At 43.0% G+C, this 12,520-nt stretch overlaps 1 long non-coding RNA gene across 1 annotated transcript; it reads right to left on the bottom strand.

The window, feature by feature from the left end:
* Window positions 1-5,330: 5,330 nt before the first annotated feature.
* LOC122459411 lies at window positions 5,331-10,362 on the bottom strand. Its single transcript, XR_006280097.1, has 4 exons — window positions 10,307-10,362; window positions 9,197-9,351; window positions 7,967-8,015; window positions 5,331-5,917 (listed from the first exon to the last, which is right to left on the bottom strand). It is a non-coding gene; the product is annotated as an uncharacterized LOC122459411 (long non-coding RNA).
* Window positions 10,363-12,520: the final 2,158 nt, after the last annotated feature.

A 12,520-nucleotide genomic window follows, 5' to 3' on the forward strand; every position in this document is an offset into this window, starting at 1 on the left:
ATAGGAACAGCAGTCAGTTTGGAGGGAGTTTGTGCATGAGGTCACTGTCTCTCAGCATGAGCAACCTAATTTGTATGTTAACTGCAGACAGTTGGTGATAGAAAGTAATTAGAAAACAGAACAAGGTGCATGGATTTTAGGGAATCAACTGACAGCAAATCATTCATGATACCACTGTGGTTTAAGATGCATATCCAGCCCCTCCAGCATTGAAGTCAGGCTGTCTGGTATGGTTATGGATTCGGATGGGCTCTCCAACAGTTTGTCTATAACCCTTTAGTCACCTTGCTTTCTATGACCTCCCTTGGTAATTTCCAATCCCTCTTTCCCTCCCCAGTGTCCCATCACCTGAGTTTACTGGGCATATCATCTTTATCAGATTATGTGCAACTGTAAATTGGTCCACAGGACTGTTTCAAGCAAGTTTTGTGCACATTATACTCTAAGGTATGTCTCATAAACCTGCCCTATGAGATTAAAGTATAGCAGTGATGGGCCCCAGGGCAGAACTACATGCAGGACCCTTACCCACAGAAACAAATATGCAAGGGGTGGGGGGGGAAGACACTGGAGTGGGTGGGAACTAGAATTCAGACTATCGAGAGGAAAGAGAGCTACTTGCATGAGAAAGGTCACAGGGAGCATCTCCTTAGCAACCTTGTTACTTTCAGCACATTCAGATACCACCAGACTGATGTTCAGAGTTGCTGTCTGTAAGACAGAACAGGGTCACCACCTGCAGAGCACCCCCTCATGGCAAGGAGTGACTCTATATCACTCTCACCTCACTTCTCAGGGCTCCTCAAAACTCCATAGTCTGGTTTGGCTGCTGCAGTGACTTGGCCCTCTGGCTGAGTCTTAACAAAAGGCCACCCCCTTCTGGGGAAAAGAGAAGTTCCTTAGTCTAAACTCAAAACAAAAAACCACAAAGTCTTTGTCCTCATTTCAAGCTAAGCCCAGCCCCTCCTTCCCAAGCAGCCTGTCCGCTGTAAGGGCTTGTCTACACTTACAGCACTGCACCAGTGTAGCTGCAGCACTTAGTGAAGACACTACCTATGCCAACGGGAGAGCTTCTCCTATCAGTGTAGTTATAGCAACATAAGTTTGTAGCACAGACCAAATCTCAATCTTCTGTCTCCAGTTTTCAGCCCTTCCCAGCTCTCCCTCAGCCTCTCCTGAGCACCTTTGGGTTGCTCCATGCTCTTTCCCAAGCAGACACTCCCAGGCTTTCCTACCTGGAGTCTTTCACAGGCCTCTGCCTGGCTTGTGCTTTCCTCTCACTCCTCCCACCCTTCCTGCATTCACCTACTATCACCACTTCTTCCCCCCAGGCTTCTGCAGGGTAGATAAGGTAGAGTACTGATTGGGTCACATGATTCACTAGCCACATGACCTTTATCTTCCCTACCTGGGATGGAGAAGTTAGCTGTGTCACAGATGCGGCTGAGACACTTTTCACTGTAAAGAATCAGCCCCCCGTGACACTGGTTAATGTCTGCTAGTCACAACTAATAGTACATAGGGCATGATCCAATGTCCACAGACATCAGTGGTGGGGGCTTTACATTGATGTCAATGGGCTGTGGATCAGGCTGTCATGGTGGTGGTGGGTGCTATATAAAACCCTAAGATAGGTAGATAGGGATGAGCAAACCTTGTAGAACTGGCAGTGCTGTGAACCTTGTAAACTACTTTTGGTGTTCCTAAGATCAGTTGGAGTTCAAGCTGAACTTTCAGAAGCAAAAAGTTTAAGTGAGTTTGAATTTAGGCAAGATGACTTCCCTTATCCCCAATCAGAACCACATGTGAAATGTTTCCCTCCCCTCACAGGGGTGAATGTCTAGCTCTTATAGCATACATGTAACAAACAGGGCTAGAAAATTAGGCATGGAATCATTCTGCTTGCTTTTCAACCATGTCCAACCACTTACACTGCAAGCCCTGGAAGTGTGGTGAGATGAAGGAGGGGCCCTGAGATGGAAAGGAAGGATGGATCTGAAAGAGAAGTGGGTGGGTTCCACAACAGGAGGGGCTAGCAAAAGAATAGGTGAGAGAATGGAAGACTCTGGTGGCTGAATTATGTTACCTTTAACAGAACTCTTTACTGGTGTATGTATCCTGTCAATGCACACGTGTGCCTGCACATGTACTCCTTGCCTCCTGACAGACTGGCTGTGCCTCCCTCTCACTGAATTCCAGCGACGTTACGTGTCCGTCAGAAAGGAAAAACTATTTATGCCACAGGCATAAATAAATCCAGAAAGCATTTGCAATAACACAGATTGCTAAGGGCCCAATCTTGATTCGACTGAAGTTAATGACAAAATTCCTATTGGTTTCAGTGAGAAGTGGATCAGGATCTTAAGAGCGCAAGGGGAAACACAACAAAGGCAAACAGAAATGGGAGGAAGAATGAACGGACAGAAAATAATCTTGGTTTCCAGGAGGAGTGAGGAATTGTTCAGGACAGCTCTGTGTGTTTGTCAAACTTTCAGCAACACAGGAGCAGGATGTTCTTGTGAGGCGGACCGTTGACGTACATTCAGCACTTTGATCCTGTGGTATTGTGCACATTAGAACTGCATAGATAGATTAGGCAAGACAGATTTGTGCCTGATTAAAAAAAGAACATGGTGAGGATTCATGCTGTGTAATAATTTCTATTTGTTATTTAAAACCACATCACCTTTCTTTTTCTTTCAGATGCCAATTCATGCCTGCCCTTTGATTGGATGAACTTACCATAAGAACGGCCATACTGGGTCAGACCAAAGGTCCATCTAGCCCAGTATCCTGTCTTCAGACAGTGGCCAACGTCAGGTGCCCCAGGGGGAAGGAACAGAACAGGTAGCCATCAAGTGATCCATCCCATCGCCTATTCCCAGCTTCTGGCAAATAGAGGCTAGGAATACCATTCCTGCCAATCCTGGCTAATAGCCATTGATGGACCTGTCCTCCATGAACTTGTCCTCCATGAACTTATCCTCCATGAACCCTGTTATAGTCTTGGCCTTCACAACATCATCTAGCAAAGAGTTCCCCAGGTAGACATACCATTATCATAATCATTGGTAGCAGTATCACAGGATAGCCTAGAGATGCTAACTGAGAACTGGATCCCCACTGTGCCCCAAAAGGGACTTTTTTTAAAAAAAAGAAGCAAAACAAATTAAAGGTTGTGTGATCCAGGGAACATGTGAGCGCTGCTGACTTTAGCAGATGTCTCTTTCTAAGCTGATCTGGTTTCACAAAAGGAAACTCCATTAATGCTGGAATAGTGTGTCAGCTGGTGTGTGATGGAAGTCCAAGGGTCCCCACCTCGCAAAGACAAAACACAAGTAGAGGATTAAGTTGCCACATCATATTTTTGTTTTTATATGAATAATCACATTTTTAAACCACGTTATCCTATTTACATACTTAAGTGGTTGCATTATATGTACTAAGGCTCAAAACTAGTCCCTAAAAACCTCAAATTCTCCAGCTACAGTTCCTTAACTACTAAGCTTCTGGAGGGTGCAGCAACTTTGTGTTCATTTTTGGCTTCAATGCTATTTGTGCCAAGCGATGCATTAAAAATGTCAGCCTTCAATATGACAGGTTTCAGAGTAGCAGTCGTGTTAGTCTGTATTCGCAAAAAGAAAAGGAGTACTTGTGGCACCTTAGAGACTAACAAATTTATTTGAGCATAAGCTTTCATGAGCTACAGCTCACTTCATCGGATGCATTCGATTCAAATAAATTTGTTAGTCGCTAAGGTGCCACAAGCCTTCAAAATATATATATAACATTTGCATTAGCAACAAGAAACTTGAAAGATTTGGTTGTTGGGTGAAATCCTGTTCATTTACCATCAATGGGGAGTTTTGTCGTTGACTTCACTGAGGCTAAGACTTTACCAGGCATGTATTTGAACCTATTCATATCTTTCAGTAAAGAAATCTGGTTGAAAACATCACAAGAAAAGGATTTCTTGCTAGATTTCCAATATTGCCTGGTTTCAGCTGATTGGAAAGACTGCAAGAATTGTTTCTGAAGTGAGCTGTAGCTCACGAAAGCTTATGCTCAAATAAATTTGTTAGTCTCTAAGGTGCTACAAGTACTCCTTTTCTTTTTTGTGAATACAGACTAACACGGCTGCTACTCTGCATTCTGTATGATAATTTGGAATTTCTGCTTCTGATAGCAGCTGAAATCAAGACTTCAGCCCTGGAAAACCCCCCGGAGTTGGTGTCTATGCCGTGGTGTCAGCATTAGAGAGCAGTTCAGTGTTCAAGGAAGGCAGGGATACATACATACGTTCACATTAAAATAATTCTGCATTTCTGTAGTGCTGCCCACCTTAGGATTGCAAAATTCTTTACAGACAATAATCAGTTGATCCTCACAACTCTCTTGTGACAAAGGCAAGAATTATTTCCACATTTCATGGACAGGGAAACCAGAGTTTAAGGCTGAATCTGAACCACTGAAGTCAATAGGAAGGTTGCCATTGACTTCAAGTGGAGCAGGACCAGGCACTAAAGTGATTGTGCCCCAAAATCATTTAGCAAGTAAATGGCAGAACTGGGAAACAGACCTTAGACAACTCCCATCCTTTCATGTATTTATACCTGTTCCTGTATTTTCCACTCCATGCAGCCAATGAAGTGGGTTCTAGCCCACGAAAGCTTATGCCCAAATAAATTTGTTAGTCCCTAAGGTGCCACAAGGACTCCTCATTGTTTAGACCTCAGACTCCTGGCTCTGTGCTCTAAACAAACTCCCTCTTACTGGGTGCATGTAGCAGAGCGGGAAGCAGCCAGGTCAGAAATAGCTCAAGTAAGCAGTTCCATGGCACCTTGCAGCAAGATCAATACTAGGAACAATGTCGTTCAGATCCTCCAAGAGGTCAGTCTATCTCAAAGAGGTCAGAGCTTTACAATGAAAGCACAAGGGCATGACTATGCCAGGGCACAAGCGGAGACAGCTTGGCACAAACAGAAAACCTGGCCTGGCCTGGAGCTACCTAGTTTCCACTAGGGTTAGGGAGCTGGGGAAAATGCTATTTCAATCAGCAGGGTCTGAGATCCTTCTGAAATCAGGGGTTTTACAAGGAGCAGGTTTGCTGCTGTGGATTATAACAGCTGGGGCCAAGCCAGCACAAGCTCCATCTCTTTGTTTTCATGGCACTGATCTGTGTATAATCAATATCATTTTCTGGACAAAGGGGAAAATACCCTGATGAACAAAGAGCGTTGATTGCTCAAATCAGTGTCATTCTTTTCAAAACAGAATAGCCATCAAAATGAGCAAATTAGGCGAAGGCAACGTCTTCTTTTGTTCTCATGCAAACGTCTTTAATTTAAGAAAAGTAAATATAATCGTCATTTGCATTTGCAGACATGGGATGATCTCAAAGCATTTAAAAGCACTATTGAATAAATCCTCTCAGCACCTCCCCACTCCTCCGTGACAGCGGGAAGCATTATCTTCACCATTAATCATGTGGGCAACTGGAACAGAAATGGCAAGTGACTTGCCCCAGTGACTCAGTGGAAAGGCTTAAAATACAACCCAGGTGTTCTGTCTCCCACTCAGCTGGCAGAATACTTTCTAAGATGTATTTCTCCAAGCTTTCCCTGAGAAATCTGATGCTCATTAAATGCATTTTGGGAAAACAGGACATTCTGAGATAGAAATATGATATGGGTTCAGAAATTCACGGTGTGGGGGGTTTGACAGCAGATTTGGGATCCAATTTAGTGTGGGGGTCCACTTCTCTCTATTCTGCAAGGCTCCAACACTGCCTCATCTCTCCCATGGCCTCCAAATCCTTCTGTATCTTTCAGACTCAAGTCATGGGGTCTGTCAGGTCCAAAAGTTGACAAGTTTTTGAGCAATATCTATCAAGCAGATTATGTGAGGACCTGAAAATCTGTAACATATATTCCTGGTTAAAACATGCAAGAAAGTTCTCACTTTTCAGGGCTCTTGAATTAGTTTCTATTCTGATGAGTGTCATATCCTAATCTCCTGAAAGAGAAGAACAGTTTTTCCTGGGGAGGTCATACTTAGCTTGTCTCTAGGGAAGCAGGATGCTAGATTGACAGGGGCCTTTCCAAGGCTATAATTTGTTTGATCTCAGGTAAAATTTACTGGCCAGACATGTATTTTCCTGTTCTCAGAAGAAGCTCAATTGTGTGTTCAGCATGCAGAATAAAAACTTCATTAAACAGTAATGGACATGGACACTCTGGAGACTATGATTGCCACCAGTCTCAGATTTGGCAGTGCTGGGTGTGCCTCCTGCCAAGTGTCTGACAATGGCTTGTGACACTGCTGTTGCAGGGTAGCATGATGATGCAATATCAAGACATCATCATGATGCAAACATGGGATTATGGTGTGACAGCTTTGTGCTGGAAAACAATAGTTAACTCAGGCAACCTACATAGAGAGTAATGACTAATGACCTAATTCACTTTCCCTGGTTTTACACTGGTGTAACTATTAATGTCAGTGGAAATACTCCTGGATTTACAGGGGTGTAAGTGAGAGCAGAAACAGGCTCTAAATTATGGACCTAACAGAGGGAGGCATTTATGTTCTGCTTCAATTCCGTTCCCTTCATGAGGAACCATGGAACCCTATGGAAACTCAGGCAGTAGTTACTGCCTGTTCTTTTTGTTCCTACAAATAGGGACTTTATCTAATAGATGGCATTATTCTATATTTGGGGGATTTGCTCTTGGAGGTTTCTGTTTGTACCTTGAGGCTATAGTTTAATTTAATTCTCTTTATTCTCTTTATCCCTGCTTTAATTCTCTTTTCTCCTCCCACAGATGACATCATCTGGTGTAATGAAGGGTCTTTTCTGTCTGACTGGGCTAGGCTGAATATTGGTTGGATTTGGTCCCTGAGGGAAGCAGGTGTTTGCTCAGAACCATTCCATCCCCAGAATTAGGCTGCTCAAATCCTTTCAACTTGCTGTATTTTTTGTCTGAATCTAAACGAGATTTGAGGGTTCTGAGGAGCAGGTGGGATATGCTGATTATTTGAATCCTTGTTGTTTGAGTGCATGATGAGTAGTTTATTTTTTCCTTTTCTTTCATGTTCACACAATGTTTTACACTGATTTCCCTCCACATGTGTATTGCCAGACAGAATGATATAATGGACACTGTGAGTCTCACTCTCAAGGGCTTTTGTAAGAGCTTGATATGGCCGGGCTGTGATCTCAATGAGAGGCAGTGTGTGTATCTAATCCTAAAATACAATAACAGGCTTCTTCTTGGATTACGTTGAGTTTGCTTAATGTATGATTGTTTATTGTTCACCTGTGTAATGATGCACATGGGGTTTAGCACAATTTGAAAATATTAATGAACATGATAACATTTTAAATAATACATCATACAAAATCCTCCCATAACTTAAGGGAACACTGTCAATATAAATTCACATTGAGCAGGAAAATAAAAAAAGATTTTCCCTTATCTGTGTTACTTACTATTAGTGTTATAACCTAATAGGTTATTCACAGTGAAAGACTTACTGGGGGCCTGATTCACCAGTTTTACACTGGTTTAGTGGAGTCACATCAGTATAAATCCAGTGGAATGTAAAAATAGACATTAAATTAGGTGAACACTGATGAATCAGCCTTTTTACAATTTGAACTATTGGTTTATGTTCTGCAGGTCAGCCAGGGTGGGCATGAAACTGGAGTGGTCAATTTCACTTTCTGACCATAGATATTTTCACATGCTGGTTCCCATACACTCCTTTATAACTCTGCAGCATTTGCGATTCCAACATTGCAGTAGGATCTTTAAATTAAAAAAAGAAAGTTTTTATGACTATTTAATTAATGAATGCAACACATCTGATCTCTATCAGGGTTTTGTAATTCCTCCCCTTCCCATATTTTTGCAAAATCTAAATGTTGGGCCTAAACTAAACTAACAGCCCTTTAATCACTTACCAGCTGGTCCTGAGAATACTGCATTATTGACCCCAGGGCACTCCATCAGCTGGAAGAAGGATATGGATCAGTTAAACATTCATCCAAACTCCCCTTAGACTTCTTGAACTGTCAGTGGGAGCTGGTGAACTGGAACTTCTTTCACAATTTTGCAAGGAAAATACAAACGGGTTAAAGCAGGATGTCAGCTACAGGGAAATCTCATCATGTTGACAAAGCTGTGACACTAGAATTTGGGAAGTTCTGGCAGCAACTATTTCACTTTTCAAGGAAACATTCTTTTTCAATTAATACTGCACCAATTTTGACACCAAAGGGTTGATGAGGGAGTTGTTGCATATAAGCAACAGCCATTGAGGTCACTGGGAGCTGCCTGTATGATGTGGCTGCATAACTGAGCACCATATGTTCACCAAAAATAGCTCTAGCACACGACCGATGCATTTTCTTTCAAGTGCAACCAGTGATCAGCTGCCAAAATTTGAGCAAGGGGCTTCTGTAAAAATATTCTGCCTCCGTCAGTGATACCTGTGACATTTTGTATAAAACATTCCAGCCACTCCATATTCATGCACCATCCTTTCTTCCGCTGCTGGCTCTGCACCTCTCGATTCAACATGCACTCCCCTTGCACTAACGTCATGGAGGCTCCGCTAGGTAGCTCCAGCAGTAGTTGTGGTGGCAGGTGGGTGTCCTTGGCCACATGAGTCACAGGAGCAGTCAGCAGCCATGGGAATGGAGAGATTACGTGTACGTAGTGATTTCCTCAGGCACTCCCCCGGCACTGGCAGGGTTTACAGGAGGGGAGTCCCGGTGGTAGCGTCTGTGGCAGCTGCACACAGCAGCTGCCTGAGTCAGCTCAGTCCCATCCCCAGGGACAGCTGAACATTTTAACAAGCCGAGTTAGGCTTAGCATTTTGGGCCTGTGAAACATTTTTGTGCCACCCATTTCCCCACCATTGTTTCTTGGAGAAACAATGCAAAGACTTTGAAGAGAGCTGGAGTAAAAGGGGAGAAGCTGGCGGGCAGCGTGTGTGGGAGAGAGAAAAAACCCTGAATTCAGCTTTCCTTGGGAAATCTGAAAACGTATACCTCTTTGGAGACCTTCCAGCCATTATTTGCTTTTCCACCTTGTAGATCCCCCACCCAGCCCATGCCTTTCTCCTGCAACAGCAATAACTATAGAAGTCCAAGTACAACCAACCAAAGTTTGGTTGGAGCTTAACACACCTAGGAGCCTTTCCGCACTTCAGCCTGGTCTGCCTTTGATAGGTTCCTTTGTCTCCAACCATTTCTCCTACACAACCTGGCCAGCCTGTTTGGGCATGGGGCATGTTTGTTGTAATGACCTCCCGTTGTGAAGTGAGCTGGGCGTACTGGTTCAGCTATACAAATAAGAACAGACTTAAACCTTTAGTCAAAAATCAAACCCAAATCATTTAGAATTTTTAAAAAGCTCCAATGACATTGCTTTTCATTTTTGTAATTCTCAGCATTTCCTAGCTGTGGTTGGGACTGGAAGCAGAAATGATTAAATATTGCAAAAAAAAAAAAAAGTCCTCTTGGCAGTTCCCTGTGTAGAACTAGAATCAGGAAGCTCTTTAGATGCAATGGTGCAGTCTAAAAGCCTAAGCAGAACAGAGGACCAGAACTCTCCAGAGAATGCCTCTTCTAACGTCTAGCTAATCCATTTCCCAGACACCTGAGGGTTGGATCATTTGATAATATCTCAACTTCTAGGTTTTTACCCCAAACAAACCTCAGAATCTTTTTAGGGTTTGTCAAGGTTCCTTCCCCACTCTGGACTCTAGGGTACGGATGTGGGGACCTGCATGAAAAGACCCCCTAAGCTTATTCTTACCAGCTTAGGTTAAAAATTTCCTCAAGGTACAAACTTTGCCTTGTCCTTGAACCCTATGCTGCCACCACCAAGCATGTTAAACAAAGAACAAGGAAAGAGCCCACTTGGAGATGTCTTCCACCCCAAAATATCCCCCAAGCCCTAAACTGCCTTTCCTGAGGAAGGCTTGATAAAAATCCTCATCAATTTGCATAGGTGAATACAGATCCAAACCCTTGGATCTTAAGAACAATGAAAAAGCAATCAGGTTCTTAAAAGAAGAATTTTAATTAAAGAAAAAGTAAAAGAATCACCTCTGTAAAATCAGGATGGTAAATACCTTACAGGGTAATCAGATTCAAAACATAGAGAATCCCTCTAGGCAAAACCTTAAGTTACAAAAAGACACAAAAACAGGAATATACATTCCATTCAGCACAGCTATTTTACTAGCCATTAAACAAAAGGAAATCTAACGCATTTCTAGCTAGATTACTTACTAACTTAAGGAGTTATGAAGAGCATTCCTGATCTGTTTCCGGCAAAAGGATCACACAGACAGACAGACCCTTTGTTTCCCGTCCCCTTCCAGCTTTGAAAGTATCTTGTCTTCTCATTGGTCATTTTGGTCAGGTGCCAGCTAGGTTATCTTAGCTTCTTAACCCTTTACAGGTGAAAGAGTTTTGCCTCTGGCCAGGAGGGATTTTATAGTTCTGTATACAGAAAGGTGGTTATCCTTCCCTTTGTGTTTATGACAGGGTTAATTCAGAAGTGACCCTTTATTAAAGGCAGTTATAAGGGAAATCTCCATGCTGTGCAGTCTGGTTTGTTCAAACCGATGAGTTTCCTGATGGATTCAATGAAAGCAAATGGTATTGATCAATGCCACACCCACCTCCTTGCAGCTTTGCAATATTACACAGAACTTCACTGAGAAAAATGATTCATTAGTGGATGCTATTGATTGGAGGTTGTGATTAATTCCTTCCTCCCTTCGGGTGCACCTTGGTAATGAATTCACTCAATTTAAAAACCTTACAACCAATAGCCCAACCGACTGAAAGGAAGTGACACTTGACCCTCCAGTCCTGCTCCTTGTTGCAGTCGAGAGATTTTCTGCCTCATCTGTATAGACATGATAATACATAGCATTTGTACAGTGCCTTCCGTGAGAGTACGTTAGAAACATGAACGTATTTAGACACCCAAACCCCTGAGAGATAGGAAAGTACTATTGTCCCCATTTCACAGGTGTCAGTAACTAAAGAACTGATCGATAAAGTGTCCTAACAGGCCACACAGTGAGTCAGTATCATAGTCTGGAATGGAGCCTAGATCTAGAGCTTTCCAGTCATGTGACCTAACCAGTAGATCACACTGCCTCCACTTTGCTTTCTGTTCCCCTTCATTCTTGCTCTCTGGCCCCTCCCCATCCTTTTTTCTCATTCACTACAGGACCGATCCAAAGATGGACAGACTCCCATTGACTTTAATAGGCTGTAGATCAGGCCCTGTTTGCACTATCCTCTAATGCTGCTTTTGAGTGAAGTAAGGAGAAATCAGCACTGGGGAGCCAGACCGAAGCAGCAAAGCTGATCTCTCTATGATGAAGGAGCAGGAGTAGTGTTTCCAATCGAATGTTTGGTGTCAGCCGTAGGCAAGGAGCTCTCCTCCAAGAAGGTTCCCGCCTTGGGCAAGTATTTCTGTTCAAAACAGAAGCTAAACAAAATAAACCCGTGCATGCAATACAGATACAACACACCTGCTTGGCTTGTGGCTTCCCTGGTGCTAGAGATGAGCCTGAACCACAAAGCTCAGATATGGATTTTGGTTTGAGCCCATCTTTAACTAGTTCAGCTTAACTTCAGTTTAACTAATGTGAAGTCTCAGCCGCTAAGGTACCACGCTCCAGATAGTAGCTTAATTCACTCCTGCACTAATGGAAGCAGCCATACCCCATGGGAGGTTAGGCAGTGTTTACAGTGCCATCCTCCTCAGAGACACCAGCAGCCAGGGCAGCTTTCAGTGTCAGATTCATAGTTGCTTAGAGTTTAAAGCCAGAAGGGACCATTAAATCACCTAATCTGACCTCTGATAACTTGCATGCAGTTATCTCTGTAATGAGCCCCATAACTATAACTTATGTTTGGCTAAAGCAGCTCTTTCAGAAAGGCATCCAGTCCTGCAGAAATCAAGAGATGGAGAATCCACCACTTCTCTTGTTCCTATGGTTAATCTCCCTCACTCTTAAAAACATGTGCCTTGTTTTTAATTTGAATTTGTCTGACTGCAGCTTCCAGCCATTGGTTCGTGTTAGGCCTTTCTCTGCTACATTAAAGAGCCCTTTAGTACCCCAGTATTTTCTCTCCAAGAAGGTATTTACACACTGTAATCAAATCACCCCTCAATCTGCTTTTTGATAAACTAATCAGATTGAACTCTAAATCTCTCACTGTAAGGCTTTTTCTCCGAGCTCTCAAATAATTTTGGTGGCTCTTTTCTGCCCCCTCTCCAATTTTTCAACATCCTTTAAAATGGACACCACAACCGGATGCAGTCTGCCAGTACAGGTCTCACCAATGCCTGTAAAATCACCTCCCTACCTCTACTCACGACTCCCCTGTATAACATCTAAGGATCACATACCCCTTTTTGCCACAGCATCGCAAGGAGAGCTCATTTTGAGTTGCTTATTCACTATGACCTCTAGATCC

The sequence above is a fragment of the Dermochelys coriacea genome, chromosome 3, assembly GCF_009764565.3.
Source record: "Dermochelys coriacea isolate rDerCor1 chromosome 3, rDerCor1.pri.v4, whole genome shotgun sequence".
Taxonomy (NCBI): Eukaryota; Metazoa; Chordata; order Testudines; family Dermochelyidae; genus Dermochelys; species Dermochelys coriacea.